At 39.0% G+C, this 7,574-nt stretch overlaps 1 pseudogene; it reads right to left on the bottom strand.

The window, feature by feature from the left end:
• Positions 1-4,076: 4,076 nt before the first annotated feature.
• On the bottom strand, positions 4,077-5,079 carry LOC147448863 (uncharacterized; annotated as a pseudogene).
• Positions 5,080-7,574: the final 2,495 nt, after the last annotated feature.

Genomic DNA, 7,574 nt, shown 5'->3' with positions numbered 1-7,574 from the left:
TGATGAAGGGGAAGATAATGAAGGCAAATAATTGGAGCAATCAAAGCAAGAAAGATTAGAGAAGATCAAAAAGTACAAAAGAAGAGCTGCTAAATATGATTTGGAAATTGCTGACGAAATGTGGCAACGTATTCAAAAAGAGCTCAAGAAGAAAGCAAAACAAAGAAGCAACATGACACTAAGAGGCAAGAAAATCAATGACCTCGAATCATCGGATGAATCAACCCACTCTAAAGATAAAGAAGAAGCTAAATTAAGAGGAACAATCACAGTAAGAGCACAATGATGAAAAGGAAGAGGAAAAAACTAGAGAGGAGGGCGATGTGGAACCCTTGGAGATCCATATTGATAACATTTTACCAAACTTAGATCAACCAACCACCCCTCCTCCATCTCAAGAACCAACTAAACAAGCGGTAAACCAAGAAATTGACAAGCATAAGTATCAAGTGCCAGGGATTCCACCACCAGTTGAAGATACAAAAAGGACAAAGGAACAAGGAGAAAAGAAGCTGGCCCCACCAGAGAAAGTTGAAAAAGAACAGCAAAAGACCAAGGATGAGACAAAAAGTAGAAAGGAAGAAGCGGGCACCTCCAGTAGGCCGCACATATCTCATAAGGAACCGTTGTCCCCTCGCTCTCAAACATTGCTAGAAGAGGGAAAGAAAATGGTGCACTCATTTGATATTTGATGAGCACCTAGAGAATATCAAGTTACAATTCTAGTGTCAAACGACTCTCAAGAACCTCAGAGAGTTGGATTTACAAGAAACCAAAGTGGAAGCAGTAAGGGCAGTTGAATCAAATCAACAGCTACAAAACAAGATTGAAGAACTACAAAGAATGCAAATGGAGCTCCGTGCCAAACTACAAAGGGAGAGAGAAAATTCTACTCATTATTACAAAAAAGCTCAGGACTTCAATGGGGCAAACACAAACATACAAGTCAAGTAACAGCAGCTAGAGGAAGAGCTTGAGAAAGAGCGGCACAAGAATATCAAGCTAGGAGAGTCTTAGGAGGTTGTCAAGGCAACACTCACACAGCTCTTGGCAATGCAAGACACCCTCGTTCATGCCTCGACCTCATCCGCTCCTGCCTCGACTTTACAAGAGATCAAGGATCCTAAGGAGATCTTAGCTCAAGAAAGATATGACCGTCGAATCATGACCAGTGGACACAAGGCAATTCAGAGCCAAAAAGATGATAAGATCAAATTGCTAAAAGAGCAATCAGCTAAAGAAAAAGAGAAGCTGACAGCCTAAATCATTGCACATGTGCTTGCACTCCAATTGAAAGATATGGCCATTAGTGCCATAAGGGAAAGGCCTAAAGTAGTGGAAGTCACACAGGCAATAGGTAAAGAGCAAATGACCATGGACCTTCCCCTTGCAGACCTTCCAAGTGTTGAGATAGGCATGTCCTTCTTCAACAAAAATGGGAAACACCTCTACATGTGCATACCTTTTGCTATTGACATTTAGCCTATGAGTCGTAAGCTTCTAAGAAGGGCTACATGGAGAGTCATCAGCCGGATAGCCACTCAAGCTTTGTACATAAATAAAGACCAAGCCTATGTTTTACATACACTATGAAAAAGTATTATTAGCCCCTTTTTTGTGTATTGAGTCTACCTTTTCAAAAATGTGTGTACTTCTCTCTATAACTGTGTAAGCTATGTCTGCACACACACAAAAACCTCCTTGAGCACACACACGCACACCATCAGCCCCAACACCAAGCATGTCTACAAAGGCAGGGTTACATGAATTTGATGACACAAAGAGAGTACAGACACCAAGGAGGAGATTCACAGATGGCTCTTAGAAGAACATGACACGTCTCACAAACAATACATGAAACATGAACTCAAAGTACTTGAATAGGTCGCAATTCTGATGATCATCCCTAATGAAGTAGTAATGGGCGTGAAATGATATCTCTACCACTGATGAGACAAGAGGCCCTCCTTTGGAAGAAAAAGATGCTTCATAGTCTCGAGCCCAACCATAAAGGGGATTATAGGGATGTCCGTGTAACGACTGACCAAGTCCTAACAATTCTCAATAATTAACCATTATGGAGGAATAAGTGGTTTGAGAAGCGCCCAACAAATGAGACCTACTACAGACATGAGCCACTACACCTCAGCATTGATCTGATATTCTGCCCTATCAATAGGCAGCGATCATGGGGTAACTTCTATTCCTGGCAAAGCAAAAGACCAGCAATGTTGACCTTCCCAGTTTTCACAAAGCCATCACGAAACTTCCCTCCATTGGAAAAGTATATGGTCAACATTCTACAAGGAATCATCAATTAAATGAAGCATGTCTTGGCATGATGTAACCATTATCCACCATGAATACAAGGAGGTGGACCCCCATGCTAAAAGACACTTAGTTTGGTCCTCTCTCTTGTCTAGTAGTGGATACATTATAAAATACAAATATATATACATATATTTATGTATGTGTTCGATCATGCTACAACACAAGAGGGGTGGTGTAAAAATAAGGGGACCCACTCACTCCCACCCACCCTCTCGTATTTTGGCAAGACAAAAAATATATATAAATGTATAACTATATCACGTTATGGCACTACAAAGCATACACAAATGGAGACAAATTAGGAAAGATAGATAAAGAAAAAATGGTGATAGATTCAAACAACAACGCACACATCATTCTGTATATGCTTTGTCGTGTTGTGGTGGCATGGCAAAGTATACACAGAAGGAGATGGATTACAAAAGATAGACAAAAAAAAGGTTATAGATTCAAACATAAAGGTGCATAACTTCATATTGTTTCATAAGGAAGTTACAATTTCCTTATTCCTCCTCCTATTCCTCTTCCTGTTGAATCTTTTGTTGTTCTAGCGGTGCTTTTTGAGGTTTTTCCATCTCTTTGATCTCTATCATTGTTGCTTTAGCCTCCAAGATCTTTCTCTCTACCTCTTCTAACTTGGAGCACAACTTCTAAGGTTGCTTGAACTTCCCTTTCTTCTTGTTCTCCATTCTTCCCTTGTGCACAAATCTCTTTAATCAAAGTTTGTGGAGTGCGGGTGCTTTATATGCATGATCTGTGTCGATGGTTGAGATTTTTCCATTTTGGTTGCAATAACTAGCCCAAATCAGACACACGGTACAAATTTGGTTAGACACTCATGCTTCCATGCATATGGTGATAGAACCAAAACTATGGCGAGAAGTCCAATAGAATCTCCCCTATAAACTGAGAGAAATGAAACGTTAATTGAAATCCCAACCATAAGAGATGCTAAAGTGGGAGATCACCTCGACCACTGCGCAATCATAATCATGATCAATGCATATGCAACATGTACCTCAACGTAGAGAAATTGTATCCAACCTCTACCAAAATGAAAAAAACCATGTGTATTCAAGTGCCGAGTGATAATGCAAGAAGAACAAGTAGCAAAGACTCACGGGTAGGATAAATAGCTCTCAACTGAGCATAAAATGCATGACAACATGCATTAGTAGATAGCAAATGCAATGCTAACTACACATCCCACAAATATTGTTGTGATCTATAGAGCTTATAACCTGTGACTACCTATAAGCTCTAGCCACTGTGAGCCTACACAAATTTCATTCTTGTAAGAGGAGTGTCGAGTTTTTGAAAGCTTTTTTTTGAGCTTTCTCACATAGTTTAGGTCTTTCTAAGCTGCATGCTCAAACTAGAGTGCTCACTTAGATGTTTCTAAGTTTTATCTATCTTTGCAAGTTTGATACATGTACTCCAATCCCTTCACAACAACAACATTAGCATGTTAAAAAAAAGATTTACAACCCAACCGAAACTTCTATGTATGTCATTCTTGTAGAGAAACCTACAAGGCTTCAACAAAAAAAGTACTATTTTTGCACTTTCAAAGTTAAATACTCAAAACAATTTTGCACATGCTACAAGCACTACCATCATTTCAATTGAAGATCCCTCAAAAGCATTAATCTTTAGGTTCCCAAATATTAAAAGGCAAAAAGCATGCCATTGAGGAGATTGTTTTACTAGGAAATGCCAAAATGAAGCCTCACAAAGTGTACAAATCACCCACCAAAATGTGGAAACAAATTGTGCAAACTATTGGGCATTCCTGTTTTCTCCACTTCTTTGAAGGCATAAACTGTCGGGGTTGATTCAAGATGAAAGTGAGATCTCTTTCATGTAGTGTTAGTTGACATATAATCATATGTGGCTTACCATGCAACCCAAGAATCTGTGTGTAGACAAAGTATAGGTGCTTACAAGCCAAGTAAAATTTTGTTTCTTTCTCCTGTCCTGGAAAATCAAGATATGTACAATAGGGCTCCATAGAAGCATGCACATCATATACATCTAGTGTTAATATCTTGAACACGGCATGACGATCTGGCAGCAAAATTATCTCTTGCACAAAACAAGTTCCCATACGTGCTCCTATTTCCATGCGTTTACTTGCCTCCTTAGAGACAACGAACCTCCATTTTTTGTTGCACTTGCTAAAGGTTCCCACTGTCTCCCCTTTCTTGACAACCTTTGGAGAAGGATATCTAATACAAAACCTATCCCTAGCAAACCAACATACTCCTCCTTTGATACACTTGTTCCAGTCTCTACTAGCCAAGTTGTTGGCCTTTCTAGTGGTGACAATGCTTATTTGGCCACAACTTCAGTGTGTTGCACATCATGGCCTCAAAACCACATCCATTGGTGTTGCCTCTAGTCTTTGCAAGTTCTCTCTCCCCAAAAGCATGGGGCCACAAGTCTTGGAGACCTACTTTGCATGAAATCCTCACATCTTCTCCCTTCAAGCACACCAAAGCACTTACAAGAGACATTTTGAGGCATTCGTTTTATTTCCCAATGACCCCTTGGCACAACAATCTCAAAACCACCAATAACATATTCACTAATAGACAGTGTCGTGTCATCTCGTATGTCATTATTTGCATGAATCTCCTCATCTGTGGAATCTGCATTCACATCAAATTTTTGTCCTTCTTGCTTCATGTCCATATCAAACAAAATCTTTCGTGGTCATCCGTTCTCTTTTTGTTGTCTAGAATCCATCACATACCCAAGCTTATAAGAAGCTATTTCTGCAAACCCTCTAGCCTTGTTTCTTTTCACAGTTTCCCTATCTCTATGCAATAAATTTAGGCTGCCCATAAATTGGTGTGCCTGCCCCACTGCCCTTTGAGAGCATGTGCCAACACAAATGGGCTAATAATTTTTGCTTTATTTCTTGATCTCTCTAGGTATGTTTGCATATCTGGACCAAGCCCTATGTATCTACCAGTTAGATAGCCATGTTGCTTTGTGCATTGAATGTAAGCATTGATGACATCACTGACGCATGCATCATACACGGAAAAGTTTTTGCTACCCTCTTCGCCAACAAGCCAAGATGCATGAATGGTCTCTGAAAAATTGGTACTAGGATTTTGAGAATTTTCCCAAGGACTCATATATATCTGCATTCCACCAGCAATTAACTTTAAATCAGCGAAACAAAAAATAGAGAAGGTCAAAGTGAGGCTCATGATTGTATCATACTTCATTGTGTAGGCTCCCCAATGAGATATCCTTGTCTCCCACCACTTGAGCCATTTCTACAATGACTTGATATTCTCACTTGCAACATTATCTGACCACCATCTTCTAATTGCTTATGCTTGCTTCATTGCGAAACCCATTGTCCTTAATTTGCACCAAGTCTCACACATGTTTTTGTACTAAACTTTTCTTTGGCTATTTATTTCAGAGTATGTTTTTGTAGACTTTGCTCCCAATGGAAGAGACATGACCTTTCTCTTCCAATGATGACGTTATTTGGCCCTCCATTGAAAATTATACGCACAGCAGCCCAATTTGCTGCAGCCTCATCAGCCATAAAGCCTACAAAGTCTGTTGATGAATTACCTTGTTGAGCCAACACATCATTAAAAGATCTCCAAAACAAGACTTGTGTATTTGTATCCTCCTCTTTGGTGTCACAAACCACTATAACCATCAATCCCTTCAAACTTTAAAAAAAAATGACAAATATTAGCCACAACAAGTTTGCAAATGATGCAATAACAAAATGCTACAACAAATTAAAAGACTACCTTGGATCACAGACAGAGCAAGGCATAGTTGCCCACTCGTTGCCCATCCATCTATTCTGTGTGTGTGATCAAAATATACCCAAGCAGCACTCAGATCTCCATTTCCTCCTCATCGCATGCGATTGACAAGGTCTATACCAGACCCTGGACCTTTTGTTGACATCTTAAATATGTAGCACTTATCATTTGGTCCACCTTGCCTAGGGAAACAACTTCCATGAAAGTAAGGAAAGTGACAATTTTTTCTTCAAAAGCATAATGTGGTCAAACCCATCCCCAACAATTGAGTCTTGTTGTCTTTTCTCATCGACTACCATTAACTTACAAGTCAAAAATTGAAATAACCTTACTGTACTAAAAAACCTAAATGTTAAATGTTTCACCTTTGATTCTGGACTAGTGGAATCATTTCTTCTAATATATTTGAGAGCTATGACTCCGCCATTTTTAGCTCATCTGAACCAACAAAAGCGTCAACCAATAATTGTCTGGTGAAAATCATTTGAACCCTTCAAGATACTTGTAACCATCTTCGCTATGCTCTCTATTGTGACTCTTGATGCACCTGCTTGAACTTCATGCAAGTGAAGACCTACGTGAATCATCATTCTTGCAAGCTTTGGATCTGAGGGTTAAATGTAGTACACTTTGCAAGAACAACGACTCTCACAAAAAAAAACTTTTTTGCAATAATGACAATTGATACGTAGGTTTTTGTCTTCACATAGAAGCCCTTTGCTTACTTGATTATCTAGGTAACCATGAAAGAAGGATACAATAAACTTGGTGTTGTTCAAATAATATGGGCGAAGAACTTTGAGACAAACTAATGAGCCCAAGCAATAACTAAGCCTAACAGTACAGTTTATGGACATGTTAGTTTTATGCAGCCTAGTCCAAAGATGACCATCAAATTTTTGCTCCATCCCTTCCATCCTTTTACAACCTTCGTCAACGGGGGGTAGCTCAAAGGTGATGTCACCATCATAAACCTGTGGAAGCTCGGTCACCTGTTTGATTTTCTTGCTAATGTTTATTGAGTGTTTTAGTTTCAAACATGTTTTGCTACCTAAAATCCAAGGGATGATGGAGATTTTTGTCAAATCATGCACGTCATCATCACTAGAGTCCAATCTTTGTTTTTTGTCAAAAGGATTTGTTTCCTCTTGCATTGATGTATTGTTTATCTCAAAACAATCTTCTTTTGCACATAGACTGCTATTGATGCTTGTTTTGCCTGGTTTAGCACCAAAATCACTCTCCCTAGTATCTATAATATAGAGCATATCACTAGAATGTTCAATGAAATACTCAGAAGAGAGAGTTCGATCTAGTAAAAAGTGCTCATTTCCGTCAATATCCCACTCAAATGGGGTTTCGATATACATTTTTTTGGAATTTGTAGTTTCAAACAGGTAAATTTGTAGTTTGGAGAAAGAAGACACTGAAAATAAT

This window comes from Adiantum capillus-veneris, chromosome 10, assembly GCF_014529385.1.
Source record: "Adiantum capillus-veneris isolate H3 chromosome 10, ASM1452938v2, whole genome shotgun sequence".
NCBI lineage: Eukaryota > Viridiplantae > Streptophyta > Polypodiopsida > Polypodiales > Pteridaceae > Adiantum > Adiantum capillus-veneris.
This window is presented reverse-complemented; position numbering and strand designations above follow the sequence as displayed.